Source organism: Zosterops lateralis (assembly GCF_965231275.1).
Source record: "Zosterops lateralis genome assembly, chromosome: 3".
Classification (NCBI taxonomy): domain Eukaryota; kingdom Metazoa; phylum Chordata; class Aves; order Passeriformes; family Zosteropidae; genus Zosterops; species Zosterops lateralis.
Window position 1 is genome coordinate 2,996,461 of NC_139764.1, and position 24,963 is coordinate 3,021,423.

Below are 24,963 nucleotides of genomic sequence, written 5' to 3' on the forward strand. Positions count from 1 at the left end.
CCAGTAATTGCAGTATCTTTGTGGGTTTATGTCAGCTGAAAATCAAGTCTCAGAGTTTTACCTGATTTGAGTTTTTTATGGGAAGAAGTGTTCACACAGGCCTATTGTGATGCTTACTGAACTACTTGAATCATACATTGTTTTCTAGATATCTCAATGCCAGTAAGAAAGTGGAATGGCTGAAATTATCAAAATATTGACACAAAACCCTACACAAAGTGTGGCACTGTTGTTTATGAGTGGCATGGCTTGAGTTTTTCTGCTGCTGTCACCAGCCACTGCCATCAGAGCCCTGCATGAAGCCAGGTACAGGAAGAGGGAATTCCCCATGTTCTTCGCAATGAAAAAAAAAAAAAAAAAAAAAAAAAAAAAAAAAAAAAAAAAAAGCGCTAATTTCCTGACTGCAGGGAAAGAACTGCTGGGGCAGAAGGTTACCAAGGCCTCTAGCTCCTTGTGTGGAGCTGAAGAGAGTATTCAGAGAGCTCAAACACAAGTAGGAGATCTCTGGGTGCAGGAAACAACACCACAGTGTGGGGTGAGAGAATTCAGCAGAGAGCAGGAGGGCATTACCTTACCCTGTGTGCATCCAGCCCTGCCAGGAGAGAGATCCCACAAACCGTTATCATTATAAGCTCTTGCTAATTTGAAAAGTGTCAGGATTGGCAGTTTAATTTTCCCCTCAGCTGTTGGGATCTCGGGGTGTGTATTCCTTCCAGGAATGTGAGTGGGCCATGACAGTCTCTGTGCAGAGACTGCACATTCTGCCTTCAGCCTGGAAGAATGGCATCACTTTGGTATAAATAAAGGGTCTTTATTGGACTTATTTGATACTTAACATCTTTGTTGGGTAACAAAGTCTATGTTGTGGCTGCTGCTGTGGGACATGAAGAACTGTGCCTGTTTTCTTGTGTAGCAGTTATGAATTGGGAAAATAAAGCCACCCATGCCTGGTTGCCTTCCTGCTGGAGATCCACAAGGATCTCTGATGTATTTCCAGTTCAATATTAGGAAATACTGTAAGCATGCAAGCTGTAGGGAAAACCAGGTGCTTTGCATTTGAAGGTTTCCTCCCTCTAGCAACACAAAGGTTACCTTGGTGTTCTCCTTCACAGTGGGCCCTCACGGTTCCCTTTTCCATGGGAAGTCAGGTGGATTCTGAGCAGTGCCTGCATATTCCATGCTAAAAGGGCAGCTGAAAAGGCAGCCTTGGCTGCAGCTGCTACCTGGAAATCCGGAGGCCATTGTTTTCCTTATTTCATCTGTTGCTAGTCAGCTGGAAAGCACAGTGACCTGTGAGTAATGTGGTCATCCCCAACTCATGCTGATAAAACCTTTACACTGCTGCCTCTTGCCATCTCTCCTTCTCTATTTCTCTGAGATGTTCTGATCCAATCTTGACTTCCTTTGAGGTAGGGCATTCTGTCTTAATACCCTAACCTCCTTGGAGAGCCAGAGAGAAATGATTTGAAGATGGTTTTTTGTTTTGTTTTAGTCTGATTGCGTTGTCTGCAGGGCTTTTATGCCAGAAAGAATGTGACACTATGGCCATAACCCTGGAGCCCTTTAGGACACTGCTCATCTCAATTAGTGGCTGCTGCTGAAGGCAGAGCAGAGGAATTTCCAAATCCCAGCATATCAGTTTGGCCCTGTGGGCAGCAAACCACTAGGTAAAGCCCCCTAGAGTTGGGAGGTAGCAAATCTCAATCGGTTTTTGCTCTCTTCACCTTCTGAACAGCACTGGGCAGTCACCTGGCATGTTTGTAATTCTTGTTTCCATCAAAAATAATTTTTTTTTTGCTTACTCCTTACAGTCCAGCATGCTGGATTTTATGGAGCATTTCTGGAGCTGAGGGACAACTGTCTGGGAATTTCCAGGTAATTGCCATTTCTTCTGCTTCTTTCATGAGCTACTCTGGATGTTGTGACTTTCTGCTTGATCTCAGGCTGCAGGCCTCTCTCCTAATCCTCTAAATTGGCCACCTCATGATTAGATTGTTGTTTTGAGTTGCATCTTTGAATGCAAAGAGAAGGATGTTTTGGGCCCCACCAGGAGAGTTTGACCAGGAGTCTACAGACTTCCAATTCTTATCTGAGGAGATTTGCCTGCGCTTCCTAAAGATATAAATTATTAAACACTGCTGGATAAAGAACTGTTTTTTCTCTGTGTGTTCCTGCCTTACCTGTGCTTAGTGTTGGAACTCAGCTTTCTTGTTCTGACAGAAACACTGTCACTTTCTGACTGCACACTCTTCACCTATTCATCACCTTTCTAAAGGGCTGAGATTTACCATAGATTTTTGTGGCTGGTTCTTGACTGTTTCATATTTACATCATCCTAATTTCCTTGAGAGACTCCAGATTCAAGTGAGGCAGTGTTACAGTGGGGACCTACAAAAGAGCACTGGGCGTGATGGTTTGAGGGTCACGACACCATGGGCACACCAAGCCCCAGGCCTGGCAGCAGCTTTGTGCCCTGCCTGACAAGGTTGTCCAAGACCCAGATAAAACCCCAGAGTATTTCTCAGGCTGGCCCTGGTGCATCCTCGATATGATAATGTGGGTATTGTGAGTTCCTTGGGGCAGGGACTGCGGTTTTCCATATATCTCAAGTTGCTCCAAGATTTTGGCTGGCATTCTGGGAACCAGAGCTAATAAATCAAAGCCGGTTTTTTCTCATGTGCTTCAAAACCCACTCCATTTTGGAACGAGAAAACCACGTACAGCTCACTGCAGGCTTTGTCAAATTATTCCTCCCCTTCACACTTGGACTCTTCTTCATTTTCCACACACTTAATACTCACCCAGCTCCTTTCTGTAACTGGCAGATGATCCAATTACACACTAGAGGTAGAAATACTGAAGTCTTACAGTTCAAATGTGGAATGATATGCATAGTCACTTTGTCACTCGAATCCTTAACAAAAAAAAAAAAAAAAAAAAAGGAACGGAATGGAAAGAAAACTCAGACTGGCTGGCCACAATTAAGGGCAGAAAATAGAGCACACAGTTAATATGTCCCTGGTTTGCCAATACTGAGATGTCACAAGTACCAATGAGGAAGCCAGAGCCATGTGGCTTCCCAGATAAAAATGCTGGCTTTTTTACTTCTGGGGCTACAGTTCAAATCCAGCTTAAGGTTCTAAATGAGATGAGACCCTTAACCTATGCCAAAGCTGGGGATCCCTCCAGGTCACAGCTGAGGTTATTGGCAGGTCACTGTGATTAAGCCTGTCTTCTGTTGCCTTCAGCACACTTAATGGCATAAATAAAGGGATTGAGGTCCAAGCCCTGCAACAATGCCAAGAAGCCTGAAGTATTAAAGATGATAATGAAGGCCTGGCAATAATGACCCACGCTGAGTTAGAAATAAAGTTAGGATGAACTTACAGGTACCCCTTGCTCGCCCTGTTGCCATTGGACTGCTGTATGTGTAGTATGCCAGCTTCCAGGATTGCATTTTTGGAGAATTCTGGTTCAGATTCTCAGCTGGATTTTGTGTTCAGACAGTATTTTGCATTCAGCTTGTAAAACAGCATAGCAGTACCAAAAATGTAGGAACTTTCAAAGCCTCCAAGCTTTTCCAGCTCCCACCACAGAGCCAGAGATGAGAATACCACATGACAAAAAACAAGCAATAATTAAAAATCCCTATTTTGCCCAAATAATTCCTTTGTTCAAGGTATGTAAATGTCTTTGCCTGCTTGTAAGTTATTTCATTTTTGATAGTTCCTTAGCTCAGTAATGTGAGCTTGGGAATAGAGAAGTCTGAAAGGAGTGTTACTCTGAAACAAAACACCTGTCTTTCAGTCAAGACAAAATGGACAAGCAACAATTTAGTTGTCTAAACTCAGAGCTTTCAGGATTTCAGACTGCATAAATGTCAAGATGCCTAGGTAGAGCTCAAAGGTGAGCGACAGTGTAGGCAAATATACATTGGAACTTCAATTATCCAACCCCTGATCACTCTCAGTTACCTGAAGTTTAAACATGTCTGCTTTCACTCTGGTTTCTATGTTTTTTCTGTAAAAACCCTTTGTACTCAGTCACCTGTCTTTGCCCAGCGGAGTCTGTAAAGTTTTAAGAGCTCCTCTCCTGGGGAGCTTGGTGTGTCTGCCAGATCACAAGCCCTCTCTGATGGAGCCTGCAATTATTCCTTCATGTTACCTGGTGCATTTGGATAGAAGTATTAAAATCAATAAATTACTGTTTTCAGCTTTGCTGTCCCAGCCACGTTCCCCTTTTCCATAGGCTTGGTGGCACTTGGAGGCACCTTCCTCCTGAAACAGAGTGTACCTGCATGGAAATGCATTGAGACCTGATTGGAAATTCTTTAATGATTCCCTGTAGGGAGATTGTGTCCTCTGATGAGCAGCCAGAGGATGGGATGGACTTTGCTACTTAGCAGGAGTCACCATTACTGCACCAAATTCTTTCCTTCATTGACTGACATCCAAGAGCCAAATATGCCTTGATTTCCACAGTTTAGAAGGTTATAAAGCTGCTGAGATCCCAATCAAGACCTTCAGAGAAATTTTGCTTTACATTTTCCCAACTTCAACACTTTTTCTCAATACTTTGGAGGGGTTTGCTGTGATTTGAGAAGCAGCAGTTCACATTGGCAGGTCCCTACACCAGCTACAGAATTAAAAAGTTTTGAGCTGGCAGGAAAGTATGTGAGACCTCCTCACCTCCTTTTGCATCCTTATGTTTTCCTGCCTTGTTTTCACCCCATTCTTGCCTTACATTTTCTACTTTTAGTTTCTCCCAGTGCTTCATCTGTTCTCTCTGAGGGGTGAAGGGAGTGAGTCCCTCTCCTTTTCTCTTCACTCTCCAGCAAGCATTTTACTCTTTATCCTTCGGAGGTGGGGCATCTAAACCAGGGTAAGGAGAGGAGATTTTTGTTTCGTCCCCCAAAGAGAATCTGAATAGGCCAGTGTGCTGGGCAGAGCCTTCTGGGAAATGAGGGATGGAATATCCTAATCTGGACTGGGGTCCCTTTTCCAGAGACATATTCCATGGTGGCACTGGGGGATAAAAGCTGCTGTGCAAGTGCTGCCTCTGCAGTGTGGGATTTTGGGGTGAGATGAGCCCTTGAACAATAAACCAGCCCCCCTGAGGAAGCAAAAGAGGATTTCAGGCCAGGTCAGGCAATGTCTGCCTTCCCTTTAGCTGAAGGCAAAGAGCTTGATCCCAGCAGAACAAATGGCGTAAGGCATGGAGGATCCAGCCCTACACAGGAAAGTAAAATCCTGTCCTCCACTGAAAGCAGAGTTGCACCACTGAACCAAAAGGCAAAATGCAATCCAGTCATCTGTTGCTTTGGGAATGGGAAGAAAACAAAATTAAATGGGGATATTAAATTGTAAGTTTTGTGGGTAAAGAGAAATCTCATTCGCCTGGCAGCAAACTAATATTGCTGAGAAAATACAGCAGCACAAGAAGAGCAGAGAGTGCCCATTTCAATGTTTAGGAAGTTCTGGTGTCTTAGGTGTTTCATGGCCATCAAAAGTTGAAATAAATTAAAATTGCACTTTAATTGAATTACACAATGACATCAATTTAAACATTAGTAAACAGATGCAATTCTGTGCAATGCTTTAAATTGCGTTTTCTCACATACGCATTTAATTTAAATTTATTGAGATGGTTATTTATGTTAATAAAATAATTAAAAGCAGTTATTTAAAACCAACTATGAGATAGCTGTGTAACTACCTATATTAATAAGACAGTTAGTTAAGGGATAATGTCTATTGCTTTATGGTGTAATTGCTATAAACAGCTGCTGAGTTTGATTAAGAGCTGAAGTGGAGCTAAAGTGTTTGAGCAATCTCAAAAGCTATTTGTTGTAAGTGTACTACAAAGCAATAGAGATAATTCCTATTATACAAAAAGCCATACCATAAACATTAAAATATAACACATAAGTAAAATGCTTTTTTCTTGGGTTGTTCCACCATCTCCATGGGAATGGTGGGGCTGGGGACGGAGAGCTGGGCTTTAGTGGAGAAGAGGCTTGCAAGGGGCAATAATTTTGTCAAATAGTTTTGTTCATACCCAGGTTCACCCCTGTGTGAGAAAACCAGGGGGGGTACAGTCTATGCTTGTGAGCTGTGTTCTTTTAGGGATGTCATCATTTGAAAGCCTCTGGCTCAATCCCTTTCCAATTTTATAGAAAAATTTCAACCATGGCTCCAGGTCTGACTTAGAAATGTATTCAGGGTTGGTTGTTTGTTTGTTTGTTTGTTTGTTTGTTTTGTTTGGAGGTGGTTTTTTTGGTGGTTTTTTTTTTGTTTTTTTTTTTTTTTTTTTTTTTTTTTTTAGTATAAACAGGAGGATTGAGCATACAGTAAAACCCTTTCTGTAACTTTGACCATGAAATGGCCACTGCCACTCCATAACTCCATCACTGACATATGGAGCACCCAGTTCCCAGGAATATCCTGCTTTATGGCACTGACACACACCTAAACCACAGACCTTTAACTTCAGTGGGCTCAAGGAAGCAAATACTGCTGTCATTATTTACAAACTCTGCATTCTTCTGCTTTTGGAATTGTACATAAGACATTTGCCCTCAAAATTCCTGCCATGTTAGTGACCCACAAATTTCATAGCAAGTCAGGAACAGAGGGGCTTAATTACTGAGAAGTAGTCTTTTATTTCACCTTTAATTTGAGAGCACCTTTGAATGCTGAGCTCTGAGCTTCAGTTGAGGCACAAATGGACAGGGCTATCCTCAGCCTTCTGCTCCTCCTCATTCCTGTACCTCTCACAGAGACTGGCAGGGCTGTGAAATGCTGCCAAGCAAAATATAACCAACATGGATCTTGCACATTTAGGGCTTTTTAATAAGCTGGACAAGTGCTGGAACAAGAGTTTGTGGGGCTGGGGGTAAGAACATGTCCTGGGTGTCCTGCTTCAGGCCCTGAGCTCCTTTTGACATTGTTGGGAATCACTCAGGGAAGTTCTCGCTGGCCATTTTGCATCAGGGCTGAAGGCTTTTCACGTACAGGTGTGAAAAGTACAAGAGAGAAGAAAAGAAAGGTGTCCACAGCACAGCTACACTGCTTTCCTCCTGTTACAAAGCCTATCATGGAAAAGATAAGGTATCTCTGACCAACCAGTTGTGTGTGAGGGTTTGGAAAAGCCGACAGAAGAGGTGGCTCGGCAAAGTCCGATGCACAATGATTAATCCAAGTGCCAGTTCACTGCTAATCTTGTGTGGAATGGTTTTGCTGCTGGTTTATTGAGGAGGCCAAGGTGTCTGGGCACTGAGGAGGTGTGTGTGCATTGCAGGCAGGCCAGGCAGGCACTGCTGGGAGAGCACTGCTGCCACCAGGATCTTCCCAAATAATGCCTGTTGGGGCCTGGGATGAATGTAAGACCCACTCAGCTCCAGCAGCTCCTTCCTCAGGAAAAGTTTAGGGAATGGCAGAAAAGCCCACCCAGTGTATTCTCCTTATTAAGCTGCTGGGGCTTGCAGGCCTTCCTAACTCTGCCCTGGGGAAAAACTCTGTAACAATGGATAAAAGACTTGGGCCTCCCAGCTTAGTTACAAAGGATTCTCTTCACTCATCCTCTTAGTGAGAAATCCAGTTGAATGCTTTTTGAAAATCTTTCAAATATTAAAAATAAAATAAATCTTCTTATTTTGTTTCCCAGCAAGATTTTTGACTGCAGTGCCATGTTGTCACACACTTCAGGTCCTTTAAAATGTCAAAAGGACCCCCCTCAGTGATGTGGCTGTAGCCAGGTACGCGGAGAAAAGGTTATTCAATTCTTTGTGCGCCTTCAGAGAGTTAAAGGAAAAAACCCAATGAGGCCTGAGAGGGAGAAGATGTAGTGGATATTAAAATAATTGGGTGTCAGGCTACAGAAGGCTCACTGCTACTACCTGGCTTGGTTGGGATCTGCTTTGGAAAATATCTGGTTTGTATTTATTTGTTTCAGCCAGAGAGAGAGAGAACTATTGCTGCTTCACCTGGGCACAGGAATCACTGCAGTTTGTTGCCCTGAGCAGTTACTGCAGAAAACACTTGTCAAATCGGTTGTGAGAAGAGCCGAACACTCTTTTCAGCTGCCTGAGAAACTGGTTTGCCTTCCACTTCGTTCTCTCCTGAAGTATTACCTGCTCCCTTCCCTTAGTGCCAGTGTCAGCCTAGAGATGCACCACTCCCTCTTGGCATGGGATTTTCAGCCCAGAGGGGATGTGATATTCACTAACAATGAGGTCACTTAAAACTTGGAAGAGCTGGGAAAAGGAAAGCTGTCCACATGGGCTGTCATCAAGGGAACCATCAAGTGACTTTGCTGCTTGTGATCTTAGAAGTCAGTTTTGCTTGCACAGAAATCTTTGTCCACGCACATTGTTGTCATCACTCTGTAAAGACAATTTCTTCATGGGAAGCTCTTGCAGGCAGTAGGAATTCGTTCTCTCTGCCTTGTTGTGTCCTTGCCCTCACGAGGAGTTGTTGAATATCCAGCATCCCCTGATATTAAACTCTCTCTTTATAGTCTTTGGTGCTTCTCAGTCATTTCTGAGATCATGCTGGTATGTTCCTCTACCACCTCAAGTTAGAGCACATGGGAACCTGATGGTCTTAAAGGGAGGGATTTTTTTGCTAAAGTGTGTGTTTAAATTAACGTAAAAAAACTATCCACTTGCTTGTTAGGTATTGGTTGGGTTTATTTTCAGTTTGGGGTTTGGGTTTTTTTGACATCTTGCTATCTCTGGATTTAGCGTTGGTTCATTAGTTAAGGGAATAAACAGCCACATTTCCTATTATTCACATTATTGTAGTGTACTCCAAGCCCTGTATATCCTGAAGCTTGTTAAATGATTCTTTATCCTTTAAGAAATTCCCATTAATCTCTGACGAAGAAGAGCAATAATAAGTTAGTTAGTCATCATATATACAAATCTGAATCATTTTTACAAGTATCTTTAATGGCTTCCTTTAATTACGTGTCTTCATAAAAACACTACCCCTCTCGAACACAGCATCCTTTCATTCTTCAAGAGGATCTAATTTCTGAAACAATGGAAATTAAGACACTGGTGCTTTATTTGGGCAAATGAGCAGAAAAAAACATACAGCTCTAACAGAAGGTACAGGAATCCTATGTTCTATTACCTTGTCAGCTACCTTGATATAATTAGGAATATTTTCCAAGTCAGCCCAGTGGACTGCTGGGATCAGTGTTACACTGATGGCAAAGTGCTCCATGTGGGCTGGGATGGGATTTTGGTAGCAGCCCAGGGGAAGATCAGATGTCTTCCCTGCTGCTCCTGGCCTTGCCCCATGTGTCCTTGGCTAGGGTTCCGTGGTGGTTCCATGGCCACCAAGGGCAGGAACACCTTTCCCATTGTCCCACTCCAAGGAGTGCAGTGATTCTGTGTGCTCAGCAGCACCAAGGGGCATTTTTAGGGTCACGGAAATTTGTAGCCTCCCCATTCTCTGATAAAATGCAGATCTTCAAGTGGGCAAAAACCTTCCCAGCAGGGCAAGCCCAGCCCTTTCAGAGGCAGCGCAGGCTGCTGGGGGATTAGCATGGCTGGAAAGCCACAGCCACAATTGCTGCATTGCCCGCTCCTTTTTCCTTGCTCTTTGCTAATCTAAGTATGAGTTTGCCACCTTAAACCCACAATAAAAGGCAACATTCACTGCCCTGCCACCAGAGCTGTGCTGGAAAGTGTTTTCAAACCTCCTACAAAAGGCGTCTCCTCCGTGTTCATCCGTCTTCCTCTGAAGGCACCAGAGGCTCTGAGTGAGGGATAAAAAGGTCAAATGTAAAACAGAGGCTGCCTCTAACCCTTCGTGGCCTCTTTAAACTCCTCCATAGTCCATAGGCTGAGAAACACTGAAAAAGGAAGGATGGTGCTGAAGCCTCTTCCTCCCCTGTTTTATTTCAGGTCAGGTAACCTTGCTCACTCTTGTGGAAAGCCTGAGGAGTTCCAGGAGGGATTTAAAGAAGAGATCTTCCTCTCCTGTTCAGGTGAATAGTCATGAATTAGACTCTTAGGAGACTAAAGCAGTATAAATACATGAGGAAATATTTTGATTACATGTAGTGTTAAAAAATGCTAAAAATACTTCTACTACAGTTAGTGTTGAATTTTTATGTATTTACTTATTTATCTTAATTTATGCCATTTTTTTCTCTCTTCCCTGGGAAGTGAAGACTATCAACAGATAAGGGAGAGAATTTTGTGGTTTTGTGTGCCGTATGAGTCCAGTACTTGGCTAAGACCCAGATCTATTGTGGCAAGAAAGTAATAGCTGAACTAACTAGGGACTTAGACTCTCTGGCCAGCATCCAAGAAACATTTAAAAATGTAGTACTGCACATAACAAGTAGGAAGATGCATGCAAATGTTGATGTCTTATTGGAAACTGTTAAGTTATTAATATGTTGGATTTTAAAACCTGCTGCCAAAGTTCCTGCTCTGAAATTACCTGCTGAACTCTCTGTCTGACATAATATTTAAAGTGGTGTCACAATGGTGAGGTAGTTGTGAGAAAATGGCACATCTGGATCCCGGGAGTGGTTTTTTGGGAGCGCCAAGACAGTGGCTGGGATCCAGTTCAGCTCTCAGGACAGTTTCTAAGCACTGTTCCCATTTTTTTTTTTTCCTTCACTGTGTCATCCCCCAAGCAAGTCTTGACCTTGTCACAGGTAGGAGGGTTCACTCTCTGTTGGTTCACGTGAAAGTTGTGGATTGAGAGTTTTGTGTGCTGCCCAGGGGTCTCCTAAAGCCTTTTAGGAAGGAGATCCCAAGAGCATTAGGGGTTGGCTAATAGAGGGTTTTAGGATTACTGATTGCAATGAATCCTGTTCCTGTGGGGTGATGGGTATCCTGATGAGGTGATGGGTATATCCTGATACAGGTTACATTATCACACCTGTGCCTTTTGGGAAAGTGTTGAGTTTTTCCTTTAGGTCTGATTTGTCATCCAGCCTTGGTAGGATATAAAAGGTGATTCAGCTGTGGTCTTGGAGACAGTCCCCTGAGCAAAGTGTCTGAGACTTCACAAAGCTACTGCCTGGGAGAAAAGGACAGGAGAGATGCTGGAGCCTCTATTCCAGGTGAATTCTGTGTATGCAGCTGCCATCCTGCGCTGTGTTAATGTCATAAAGCCCATAATGCCACCCCAGCATGGTTTATTGCCATTGCCAAAGGTGCCCTTGCCAACCTCCATGCAGATCCCAACATTCCTAAGGGTCTTTTGTGGCATACTCAGCAAGTCACTGGCTGTAGTTGTGATCACAAGAGTGCAAGGGAGCACACAGAAACAAAGAGGCTGGAGCAGCAGAGAGCTCAGTTGGGGTGGCTCATGTGGAGCAGGCAGTGCTGTCCTGTGAGGCACGACAGGAAGCTGAAATTATAATTTCTTTCTACCACAGCAATAAGCAAACAGTTTCAGTGATTGCACTTTATTCACAACCATAACTGTCATCACTGACATTCACTGGAGGTGTCAAATCCCAGGGTTTTATGCTTTTACAGTAGTATTTTATCTCTTTCCCTCTAGAATTATTACTTTTTTAGTAGGGAATAGCTTAATGTTAGGACTAAGAGGTGAATGGTAGGACTTGGTTTTAGATTATTTTTCTTTTACCTGACCTTCCTCCCTCCCTGTTCCCCTCTCATCCCTGCTCAGAGCTTGCTTTGAGCTGGAGAACCAGTTTGATGGTTGTTGTACCAAGTGAGATTGCTCCTACAGTGGGTTTTTTTTCCTAATCTCTCAACTCTTAATTGTTGCATGCAAATTGTTTAATAAATAATGTTGGACAGGAAAAAAAATAGATATTAATTAAGAAAAGGATTTAGGCTGACTCAGTCTCATACATGAGACAAAAGGTTAAGTAAATGCCAAGGCTGCTATGCCTCTTCAAACAATGAATATTAGTTTTAGAATCATTAATGTCTGCTTAGAAAACAGAGTCATACTGGAGTCTTGTATGCCAAAATAACCAAGGCCAGGGCTGTTTCTTTTCAATCTGAAACTAAATTATTCTCCAATAGAGGGCTAAATGTATGCAATTAACAGTGCTAGGTAGGACAACAGGGAACGGCACTTCTAATATGTAGCCAAATTAAGATCAAGTTTTTCTTTAAATCTGGTAACTTAGACATTTAATATGCACAACTGAGCTCTGCAAGAGAATTAGTGAAAAGAGGCAGATAATTAACTCCTTCCCTGCTTGTCAGTGGAGACAGAATGATTAGGCCACTGTTCACTCACTCCTGTCTTCTCTGGAAGTTGCTGGATCTACAAAAACCAAGTAGTTGTTTGTTTGTTTGTTTGTTTGCTTGTTTGTTTGTTTGTTTTCCCCCAAGTGCCTTCCATATATGAGGACAGTTGTGTAGTCTTTATTAAAAATGAAATTACCACACCATATTTTTAAAGAAAATTTCATCCCGAGAGAGGTCTGTTTTTGGGGTTGAATTTAGAATGAACATAACCCTGAGAACTTAACTAAAACTGCATACTGTGGGTTAAAAGCTTAAGAAAAATATGTTTTAAAAAATAAATAGCAAAATCCATTTTAAGCAAGTAGGTGACTGACTGGTACATAGGTGGAAAAAAAAGGTTCTCATTAAAACTTCCCAGCACCCTCATGTGCAAAAAATGCTCTGTACTAGACACGTTACTGACCGTGTTAGCATCACCCTTTAGTATGTGTACCTAACAATAATAATGTTTAGTTCTCAGTCAGAGAACTTCAAGAGGATGAAATGTTTCTTCCCAATCTACTGAGGGAAGGGGAAGTAAAAGACGGTGAAGTGACTTCTGTTTGTATCTCAAGTTTGTATCTCTAAGTCTGTGCTGCCTTGCTCTGGGTTCTGCTGAGCTGAAGCAAAAGGGCTTTTTCCATTCCATTTCTGCTGCTGAGGAGGCTCTCAGAGCCTTTCATGGCAGTGGTGACTCCTGCTGAAGTCAACAGCCACATGCAAATAAAGCCTTAGGTCTGAAAATGGAACACTTACATAGCCCAAGTTTTGTTTCTAAGGCTGAAGAGCATTGCAGCTCTCATTTAACTGGGTAAATGCCATTAATGCTGAAGTCCCTTGTATTGCCACCAACAGGAAGGGAGAGCTTTGCTCTAGGCTTGTTTCAGTGGTGGGTCTGGGCTGGAATGTGTCATATTTACATTTAATATTTGTGCTGTGTCTAGTTCTCCCTCTCCACTTTCTGGTGCTTGCTACTTTTCTAGGGCCTGTTCAGGGACACATGCCCAAGCCCAGTTCTGAGGCTTATACTTGCCTTTCAGGCTTTTTACACACTATTATTAGGAAAAAAAAAGCAGAGAAGCAGCCAAACACCAGATTGTCGCTTTTTGGTCGCTCCTCTCTCGATAAGGGGTTTATTAGTTTGTGCTCAGGCTTGAGTCTGTGTAAGAGATCCATAAAGGAGCCAACATATGAGATATTTTAACTCTCCATATTTAAATAATCTTCATTAAGACCATTTGGAAAGAATCTGTGCATTTTCTACTTGCGAGTCTTTGTTTTTTCCTTTTGAGAATTTTATTTCTGGAGATTCTGGATGACTAAAATTGGCTCTCCCCTCCCTAGCTGGCCTGAGCACAAGTAGACTCCAGCAATCTGAAGGTCTCTTAACTGAGACCACCAGAGCAGTCCTGCAGGATCTGCTCAGGCTGAGGCCACCTAGAAACAGCTTCTCTCTGGCTGTAGTGGCCTGTTTCACCACTGGGCAAATATTTGACTTTGAAAATGTTTAGCTTTCACTTATTTTGTCGTGAGTTCGTGCCAAAAGGCCAGGCACGATGGCCCTTATGTTTGCTAAAGGTCTGGCTCTGGCTGTGTGGTGTGGAAGGATCTCCTGTCATGCAAAAGCTGAGGTCAGACTTGCATTCCTCACATGGGCAGTGCTGCCCTTGCAGCCGGCTCTGGGCTGGTGTGGCTGATGCCATCAGAGAGAACATTTCTGGGTTGCTTCATGTTCTGGCACAGTTCCTTATGGACAGACCCCTGTCCTGACAGGCTCTATTCCTAGGCTCATCCTTCAACCATTTATTTCACATCTGGCAACACTGTGTGACCAACTTGGGGCAGGCAGACAGTCCCCAGATCTTCTCTCCTGAGGGCACCAGCCACAAAGCCAGGTGGGATTGGTGACTCTGCCATAGGGGTAGGGGCTTCTGGGACATTTATGTGCATAATGATGTGCACCTCAAACCAGCAGAGGAATCCTGGAGAAGGGAACTGAGGCTGTGTTTGTGTAATTCTGCCTGAAGAGGTGTCAGAGCCAGCAGCACAAGCTCAGGGAGGGCGGGCAGCCCCTCAGCCTCTTCTGCCCCCGCTACAGCCAGGCCTGCATTGATCTTGGTAGCTGCGCCAATCCTCTCTTCCCTCCCTGCAAGCTACTCCAGGCCTTTCAGTGCCTTTGCAGCCAGCTCTGATCTGTGCTCCCTCAGCTCCTGCCAGTGCTCCAAGCCCCTGCCTGGATACCCTGCTCAGCCCCTGGTGCTGCTCATGTCCCCAGTGCCACTCGTGTCCCTGCACCACCAAGATCCTCTCTGCCTTTGCTCCCCTGCCTCCCTGACCTCACCCAGCACCCTCAGGGCCCCTCCCCTCACCTTTTACCTTTTCTTTCCTCATGCTTCCACTCCTCCAGCTGAGCCCTGTCCCACTCCAGGCCTGACAGCTGTGTGGGCATCCCAACCCTACTGTTCCTGCACCCTGGGCAGGATCCTGCCCTCACACCTCACAGGGTGCCCAGTGCCTGTCCTGGGCTTGGGCATTGTCCCCCAGAGCTCACCCCATTGTGCAGCAGAACCAATCCATTGATCAGCCCATCCCTGAGTGCTGACAGGCAGGACAAGGGCCAGCTCTGCTCCTGCAGCATTTAATCCCCAGCTCCAAGTCACCAGGATACCACAGACTGTTGGGTTCCACTCGGGCATAATTCCATCATTACCACTGATTTGCTCTCCCGCACTCCCTACGGTGCTTTTAATCAACTTTCCATCTTTGTGCCTTCACACCTTTACGCTTCCCATGATTGGCTCTGCTCCCTTCTGCCTCTGCAGTGAAATAGCACCATAGAAATCCTCCTGCCTCTTACATACATTAACAATCCCATTTCTCTTCTCTCTGGTCCAGTGAAGGGATCTCCCTCACCACAAAAGCACCACTGTCTCTGCTAAGCGCACGGGGGAATAGCTTCTATTCGTTATTCCCAAAGTCCAGTACAATGGGTTATAATTAGTTACTGGCCTCTTTGATTTACTCTACCTTCAAAGGCTCTTTTATAGTTTAAAAGTGAAGGCAGATGCTGACATTAATTTTGGCTGTCTCTCCATGGCATTGTGCAGACAAGATAAAAACTACATGCAGGTAGAGGGATAAGTAACTCACTAGCCAAAAAAAAAAAGGAAAAAAAAAAGTAGCAAATAGGGCCATCATCACATTCATTTCATGAAAGTAGCGTGGTGTTGAGGAGAACTCATTAGCCTTTTTGTTCTGCATTATCACCATCATTTATCAACAGTTGTATCACATGTCAGAGCCACTATCCTTTCTGGCATCCAGTGTGGGACCAAAGGGCTCCCTGAGAATGCCGAGTCCCGACACCCGGGCTGTGCCGTGTGATGCACTAGGCACTCTATTAATTGTGGCAGATAGAATTTTTTCCAATATACTCCTAAAAGGATACTCAATAAAGCAATGCAATGTGATTTACCAACTTGAAGAAGCATGGACAAATAAAACCACAGCATGGGCTTGTCCTTCCCGCTAAACCCTTCCTTGGCTGTGAGCGCTGAAAGTGTTGGAAGTTGTTTAGGAATGAAACGAAAAAACCCAAACCCACAAGTGAAGAAAACCCAAACATTAGGCTAATCAGTCCTCACAAACACAGTCTGCTTTCAGTGAAACTCTTCCTTTGGTTATGTCTCAGTGATGGTGGCCTGGTAATCTTTAAAGAAATCCGCTGCTTCTTTAAGCTGTGACTCTGATCACTTGTGTACACACACACACACACAATTCTCCACTACAAAGCAGAGCTTGGGGAGTAATTTTAGATCTTCTCCATGATCCAAGACCTTTAATCAGCTGGCAGTAATTGCCCACTTCTCCCATCAATGCAGAAATATGTGGGAAGGGAAAAAGCTGCAGCCTTGTCCAGGCTGCTGGAGTTGCAGTTGTCAGTTCAAACCATCAGTTTAAGAACATATCTCATGTACAACAAAAGTGGTGCATGTTCACCACCCCATCTAAGAGGAAGGGCAACACCATCTTTAAATATTTTGGTCATCAGAGCAGGATGTGCAGAGGCTGATTGTGACCCTCTGGACTTGGGAACATCAGCTAACCCTGTGCCTCAGCTCTGGGAGCAGCAGCACTTGTTTACCCCACAGGCAGAGGGTGAGGATTAATTAATATTTGCAAAGTGCTTTGAAGATGGAAAGTAGCATGTTAAGTACTATAAAGTATTATTAATAGTGCTAACAATCTGGTAATTTTGGTGTATATAAGTATTTTCTAAACCTTTTCTAGCAAGACCTTACATTGCAAACAGCTGAATGAGTGACAGCACTACAGCCAGAGTGGATTTGATTTGAAACAGGAAACAGTTTCAGGCCTCTATGGCCCAGGTCTTTAAGGCCAGTTTTCTGGCATTATGAAATATGTTTTTCCTCTGAAAACTTTGAGATCTAAGAATTTTGTCGGGAGTGTAAACAGTAGGACTCTCATGAAGAGTAAAATTTATTTCTTAGCTTAATAGGGTCAAGTAACTCTAACTGGAATTAGCTAATGTTTCACAGAACTTGATGTTTTTGTGGCTAGAGAATCCCTGGAGGAAGGAAGATGCCTATGTTTGATGAAAAGCTCCCAATAAAACTAGATACTGCTCCTGAGCTTATCAAAAGAAGATGGAAAGTAATGAAAATTAAAAGTGTAGCTCTTGTAAAATCCTGTCAAGACAGCAATCTGGAAACCAGTGTCCATATTATTTTCTCATTTTCCATCCCACCTCCCCATGTATGCACAATCCTGCACAGACAGCCCCTGTTTCTTTCTCTACTCAGATGACCTTAGTTGTGTCCTCCTCATTTTCTCTCTCAGCATCCCTACCTCTGAATTCCCACCAAAAAAAAAAAAAAAAAAAAATTAAAAATTTCAAAACCCAGCATCAATCAGGCCAGTATAACTTGCCAAATCCCAAAGTTTCTCTGATGAGGTGTTGCTAAAGACAGGAATCGCCACCAAAAAAAGAAGGATAAGCTCCAAGAGAGCAAATAAAGCTGTCATGTTCCCTTAATTTCTTTCAGAATTATTGAGTGAAGACTTGAGACACTTCCAAAACAAGCAGGAATCTTTTTATGAAAGGGAAAATGGTTGTGGCTTTGACTGTTTGTTTGTGGGCAGAGAGCAAATGTGGGGCTCTGTGTTCTTCCTGACTTTTACATGAGAAAAATTGGAGACAGAAAAGAGAAAGGAAGAATAAGAAAGGATGTGTTGAAGAAGGGGAAAGTACTCAATACTACTAAAAAAAAAATATATTTCTAACTGTTTGCCTCCCTCTTTTGAGAGCGATTAACCTTTTAATTCTGTGCAAGAGTCCAAATAGGAAAGATTTTCTGGTTGTGCTGTGCCTGTTTTTTGTGTACCTGGCCCTTTCTTTCTTTGTGCGAGCTTTATCAGGAAACCTGTTTGTCAGAGACACCAAAAGGAATACTCTGCACTATTCCCTCCTTTTTGATGGGGCTGTCCCAAGGTACCCTCCTACCATTCTTGAGATTGGTTTCTAAAAACAAAGTGTCTGCTTGAACAAACTGGGAAGAAGATGTACTGTCAACATCCAGGTGGGAATGGTGGTTTCATTACTGGCTGGTGTACAGCAGGAATAAAAAAACTAGAATGACCAAAATCTGGAGTGTGATCATTGCTGATGCACCCTGATACCTGTAGCTCTACCACAGATGCTGCTCAGGTTTTCTTTCCCCTTCTCCCCCTTTTTATTCCCCCCAGGTTGCTTTAATGTGTAATATCAGCAATAATCACTGCAGTACTGTTGCTGAGGCATTCCTGAAGAGTTGGGAGTGGACTGTAATTGAAGAGTTCATTACCAAGATCAGTTGGCTCCTTGATTACAGTGGCAAGGTGAAATATATATCCTCAGCAAAAAGCAACTGCTAAACCTTTAGAGAAGTCACCCACTTTTCACTCTTTTTCATTAGGACCCCGACAAGCTTGTCAGCAAAATTAAAGGTATGTCATTCACATCGTGTCTGCATTGCAAAGGACTATAAACCTGCCAACCTCTTTGATGAAATAAAAGGGTTTTATTTATGATTCATGTAGGAATATGAGGTTATTTTTATTCTGTCAGTACACTAATAATCAGATAAGAGCTCGGGAAATGAGAAGGCAAACTGACAGGGAAGGTTCTGATAAAGGGGAACCCTCGAGGGCATTTTGCCCCCTTTGTAATCTCCTTTTTAGTGTGAGGTTATAATATAAGCATGGCATGGCATGATCTTGGCTCACAGGAACAAAGAGAGGAACTACCTAGCAGGACTTGAGGTATAATTCTACCAGAAAAAGAAAACACTTCCACCAGAGAAGTCTGCATTGCTGCAACGATGTGAACAAGATCTTCCAACTTGGTTTTCCAAGAGTTGGAAAGAAACTCTTCTTTTCTCCTTGCAACATAACCAATCTTAACCACAACAACAACAAAAAAGGAGAGGCCATAAATACAGAGCCATTGCAAATTTGTTACCTATTAGTTTTATACTAATTTTTCCTCACAGTCTAGCTCAACATGAAATGTGACAGCACAGAAAAGAGAGGATGGGGAAGTTTCTCCCTTCTCAGTCCTTGGTCAGCATCAGTACTAGTAGAAGAGCTAAGGGAGCAGGCTCTATTCCCAAACTTGTCTTCCTCTGGATGTTTCAAATGGCAGTTTGAAGCCGCTTTAGCTCTGTCCCAGCTCAGCAAAGCTTCTGGAAGCGTTTTGTGCTCCTTGGTGTATGCTGTCATTCATCCCCCAGCACAGCCGTGATTACGGAAACATTCCTCGGGAGTAGAAACGAATCACTGTGTTAGCTGGCTGGCCTTAAGCATGGTAGTTTGCTGAACAGTGGTGTGCTGGCAGGAAAAACACAGCCCAGCCAAATGTATGCAGGATGAAGTGAAACAAAGTTCACTGGAGGAAGGAAAATAATACTAATCCTTCATTCAATAAGCAGCGAGTTAAGTACATTCTGCGTGTGGAAGAAATGTAAAAGCCAAGGGAGGAAAGCACACACAGAAAGGTGGTGTGGCTGCCTCCCTCTCTAAAGACAACACATGGGGTATTTAGGAATGAATAATAACAGGGAGTTATGCCCAAGGTGCTTGTGCAAAATGTAGCTCCTGCTTTAAGGCTCTGCTGAGTTTTAGGGTGAGTTCTCTCTAAACAGAGAATCCCCTCAAAGAGAGGGACAATGTTCCCTTTTCCATGGGTTGGTGATATGCAGAGGATGACAGCTAGGGTTTGAGGTGGGATCATGTCCACTCTTCAGTGCTGCGATCTCTGTGATAGTTTTCCACATTCAGAAAGGTTTGGGAAATATGGAATTGGCTGCATGGAGCTGGCTTTGCAAAGGTGAGACAGGTATCAGAGATGCACTGAGCAGATACTGTCTGGTTGTTGGACTCAATGTTGGTCTCTGTGGTTGTTTTGGGATACTCTCATGGCACCTTCCAGACTCTTGTTGCTTGTCCTATGCCATCCTACTGATGCTAAGATTAGGGGTATTTGTAAGGCATGTGTTCCCTTTAATGGAAATCATAAATCACAGAGGGCCTCAGAGAAATATAGAGCCTGATTGCCCTGCTGCATACAGTGTTTTACCTGCTCCTTTCCTTTGCTTTCTGGGGAGTCATTTGCTTCTTCTACCCATGGATAGACATGGAATCCACCTTCATTCTTGTTAGTGTGAGGGGTTGCTTTGTGTGTTTTAAAGCAGCTACAGCAAAAGGATTGATAACAATTTGAAATTCTTGATGGCAGAATCCACTGCTGTTAGAGGAGGAGCTTCGGGACAGATGCACTACTTGAAAGTATTTTCAGTGACTTCTTGAAAATTAGTGAGATGTCAGGGGCTGGAAACAGGATCCTGCTGTTTCCAGAACACTTGGTGCTCATCCTTGCTGGGAAGCTGTTGAAGTGTTGAGAGCTGGTGGGGTTTTTGACTCCTGTGTGACGTTGGAAGGACACGGAGTAGCCTCAAGGTGCTGCCGTCCCTTTAAAACCCTCCTTTTGTCTGTTGACTCAGTGATGTACAATAAAACACAATTTCATTTTTCTCAGCTAATTATGCGCTCCTCCCTTCCAAACTCCAGCTCTTTTCAGGCAGCCAAAGGCAGGGGATGGCAGAGCAGAGCCCGGATTTGGGAGCTGGCGGTGCCGCTATTCCCGCAGCAGCCGGGTGCTTCTTCTCCCCACGTATCTGGAGCCTGCCATTGTGCTGGGAAGTGGAGCAGGTAACCACTTCATCAGTCCCACATTCCGTTCTCCTGGAGCATGGAGGTTCATTATGCTCACTTTATCAGCAGTGCACTTTACTGCCGAATCCATGAGAGATATTCACGTGAAACATGAGCAGAGAGAGAGGCATCGCATCTTTTCATTAATAAGCCCTCTTCTGGGATCCGGCATTAGTGAGATTCAGCGGATCATAGAGCACAGGGGTATCATTTTTACATGATTACTTTAAATTCTTAAACCAGAGGCTTAAGAGAGAGGCTTCTCACAAAGGCAGCTGTGGGAATTGTTAAATGATTGGCACAGCACTCACGATGGGCTGAACCACTCTGGGTACCTCCAGTCATGGGGGGTACCAGCAGGCATTTTATTACCTGCCACCGAGGGAAAAGTGGAAAAGAGAGAGTGTACCAGACAGAGAAAGATGTGCTAACCCTGCAAAATATCTCTGTAGTTCTGTCTCTCCTCCTGGAAAAAACTCTTGCCATAATCCTGATGCAGGGCATCGTCCCACTGTACAGGCTGAGCCCTTCCCTTCCCGTCCCTTCCCGTACCTTCCTTGTGTCTACGCTTATTTTTAACCTGTCTGATCTCATCTCCATTAGTATGGCTGCTGAAACAATCCCCTTGCAGCCTCCACCCCCAAATAATTCATTTTTGGCTGGGCAGAGGCTCAGTTAATTCCACCATATACTTCTGAGATCCATTGCCTACACACAAGAACCCTTGTGTGGCTCAGAGCAGGGTGCCCAGGCAGCAAACCTTTGCTGGGTTGGGAGGTTGGTGGCATTTACATCAGACAGAGACATCTGTGGATTCTGGAGACCCACACTGTCTTTTTGAGGTCACGAGGTGTTCCTCCTGTGATTTCATGTAATTCCATCCAAAATTCCTGCACTGCATTTCCTCTGTCCTGGATGCTCAGTCCCATCCTGCCAGGCTGCCTGCAAACCAGGAACTTGATGTGGCTGAAATAAAAACTCTGTTGTTTGGTTTTTTTCCTCCCTGGATTAGTTTTCAGATGGATAAGTTCCTCAGTCAGTTCCAAAATACAGATGCAGAAATGCTTATCCCAGCGTGAGGAAAGGGACTCCACAGGGACCAAAGGGACTGGGCAGCTTCTGTCACTGACAGCCAGAAGTGTTGCCTGAGTTCTGCCTTACAGTCCCCATTTGCCAAAGGGAGATAACAGTAATTCCTTATTTCCTTACTTCTTCTGTTAAGGAGAAGTCGCAGCATTTGCCACATCTTTGCATTTGTCCATGGGGCTGGACCTTGGAGCAGGCATTGAACAGCAACCACTGCCAGAGTCTTCCCAAGGTGTCCTTAATTCTGGAAGGCAAAATGACCATTGCTCCCTTTACGTTTCCCTGGTGAGTGTTAGCAGGAAAATCCTTCCTCAGCTATTTCTCCAACATCTTGAAAGTCCAGCTGCAAAAACCTTGAGCCTCCTAGTGATCCTGATCGTGACTGCTAAGAGGGATTGAGTTTTGAAATTTAAAAGAGGTGAGAGGAGAAGGAGGAGGTGAAGGAAAAGGAGAAGGCCAGAATGGTCCTATGAAACCAAAAATCCATACTAGAGATTTCTGAGCTATCCTGCCATAAACTGCTTTCAGCCCTGGTGTAAATCCATCAGTTTTCGGGTTTTTAGTTACAATTGATTTTAGGCAGAGATGTTCCTCTTTCAGAAGCTTTCTTTCTTTCAATCTCATGCTTTCTACAAGTCTGAAAAGAAAAAGAAAAACAAGAACCAAGAAGGCGAGGTCATGTGGGGGGCTGAAAAATCCAGATCAAACAGCAAAGAACACCCGATTAGAAGCCAACACATTTCTCTTTTCAGTATCTCTGAAATTGTTTGGCAGACTTAATTAGAAACAGGTGCAAGCTATAATATTTATTGCAACAATGCATCATTTTTGTCTGTTTCCAAGGTCATTGTTCCAGCCAATGGGAAGCCAGCAACCCACAGGGAGTATAACTTAGTCTATATGGGTAAAACGTGAATTCCTTAACCCTTTATCTAATGGAATGAAATACAGCATTGCACAAAGAGCAATGCTGGCAAAACAGAAAATCCTGTGAGGAATCTACCATGATAACAGGTTTCAGTGGAGTAAGTAACATCACCAGCTGAGCTAATAGGGAGCCTTAGGTAAAACAGAGTGAGTACAGGTAAGGAAAGAGACAAACACTTTTTTTTTTTTTTTTTTTTTTTTTTTTTTTTTTGCTACTCCTCTTTCCAAGGCTGGGTTTATGTGGAATTGCTGCAATGGGAGCTCCTGATTGCATGTCACGAAGCTCTGGGTCTGACAGGTAGGGCTGAGCTCAGCTTAGCAATGGATTCCTTTGGCTACATCTGAATCCAGAGGGATGGGATGGGCTGTGGATGCTCCTGCACTGAGGCACCCACAGCAGCCTTTGTGCTTCCAGGTGACTGTTCTGGGGCTTTTCAGTGACAGAAACCTGGGAAAGGTTTCCTGCAGCAGGTTTAGAGAGACAAAAGGTCCACACATTCTCTCCATCTGAGGGAGTGTCCCAAGCAGGATTTCTCCTGGTCCAGTGGCAATTCCAGTGGTTAACAGTGACAGTGCCCTTGGTTGTGATGGAAAACCCCCATTTTCAAAGCCTCCACTTAATTCCCTCTTGTGAGTTTTTCTCAATAATCTTTGCATGACTTCTTTGTGCTTTTGCGCTCATTTGTGAGTCAGGATCTTCTTTTAAACTCTATTTTATTCCTTTTAAATGTGACAAATATAAACACGGAAGCAAAGCAGCACATGTTAATAGCAGAGATGTGTGAAATTGTGGCATTTTAGCCTTTTTGCAAGAGCTGTAGGAAGTTGCCAGTATTTTTTGCAGACAGAAACTATTTTTTCCTCCTTCAAATCATCACACAGCATAAAATCTGTGGGTATTTGTGTGTCTTTGGATAGATGCTAAAGGTAGAGAGGAAATACAGACTCTCTCTCTTGAAAATTTGCACACTCTAGGTCCTCATTTGTTCTTTTGGCACCCACAGCTCCCTCAGAGACCCCTCAAGTCACCACCAGTGCCCAGATCAGCTCTCCTGTGTCTGTAATCAATTACCAATGTTCTGTGTGATCCCAGGAACCATTCCTAAGAGAGTATCATCTGTCATTAAATGCAGAAGTAACATAATCTAAGCACATCCCATTGATGGATTTGGGACTGAATTTTGAACTAATTTTTAGGGAGAGACAGACACTGCAGTAATTTTTAGAGAGCTTAGTAGAAGACATTATTATGTTTGGAGAGGACTCCTCCTTCCCCAGCATCCCCAGCAATTTCCCAGCACTTGGGAAGTTCAGACCTAGCTGGAAACTTTGCAGCTCAGCATCCTTTGCTGATTTGTTCCCTCTGGTGATTTTATTCTCTCCCACTTTTTAACTGAGCCTGGCTCCTGGCTTGCAAATCCTTTTAGTGATGGGCTGGTGCTCTTGTACATCACCCTGTGCACCACAGCTTTGTTTAGGTAATCTGATTCCTGAAGAATTTGTGAAATCCCCTCCTCTGTCTCTCCTCACCCCCAGGAGCAGAGGGCTCCTGAAGGGCTGCTCTGAACCTGGGAGTCTGCCACGTTCTCCAAGCTCAGGCTCTTGCCAGCATGTACAGGCGTGTGCAATGAAGAGCAGAAGGAAAACAAGGAGACTGCTCTTGTCCAAGGCCTGCTAGAATGGCAGCTGCCATCCTGTGGAGCATCCCTGTGCCAGGGAGCCAGTGAAATGAGGGCAGGGCATTGGACATTGGACATTGGACATTGGACATTTCAAGCCTGTGTTTGCACAGCCCTGCAGGAGAGTCCAGCATGAGTAAATGTGTGGGAGGTGGAGGAGCAGGAAGGGCTTCTGCAACATGTGCAAGAACCAGCACACTTGGGACTTCTAGGAGCACACTGGGAAGATGGGATGGTGATCCTGAGAGGCTCTGCTTAGTCAGGCTGTTCTGCTTTGTGTCCCGTGTGCTGAGCCATGCTGGGGTTGTTTTACTGGGAATCAGGCAGCTCGAGTTACAGGTGAACAGCTTCAGTCTTGGGACATTTCTGCATTGTACTTAACTGAATAATACCTTCTCTTCCTTTTTTTTTTTTTTTTTTTTTTTTTTTTTGTTATTATTTTGGCTCATTGATCAAGCTGCTTTTGAGAAAAGTGATACTTTGCATATCTGGCTAAGTGCTATTAACAGCCTCTGCCTGCGGTTTGTTAAAATTAAAATTAAAAAAAAAAAAAAAAAAAAAAAAAAAAAAAAAAAAAAAAGTGTGATCTTGCTGGAGAAGTAATTTGCTTCTCTCCAACCAATGATGGCTTGCACTTTATGCAAATTGGTATCTAGGGACAACAAATCCCATTTAATACATATGCATAGTTCATAAAAAAACGACGTGAGAGAAAGAGAAAAAAGATAAAGCAACGAGTCAGCAAAAGAACAGGTTCCG

General features: G+C 43.7%; 1 long non-coding RNA gene across 4 annotated transcripts in view; it reads left to right on the forward strand.

Annotated features, from left to right (window-relative positions):
* The window catches only part of LOC310907020, a 187,967-nt gene that overhangs the window by 121,427 nt on the left and 41,577 nt on the right, over nucleotides 1–24,963 (forward strand). For all 4 annotated transcript variants that reach the window (XR_014589518.1, XR_014589519.1, XR_014589520.1 and 1 more), the window contains one exon: nucleotides 1,812–1,875. This is a non-coding gene — a long non-coding RNA (uncharacterized lncRNA). The remainder of the gene's footprint in view (nucleotides 1–1,811; nucleotides 1,876–24,963) is intronic.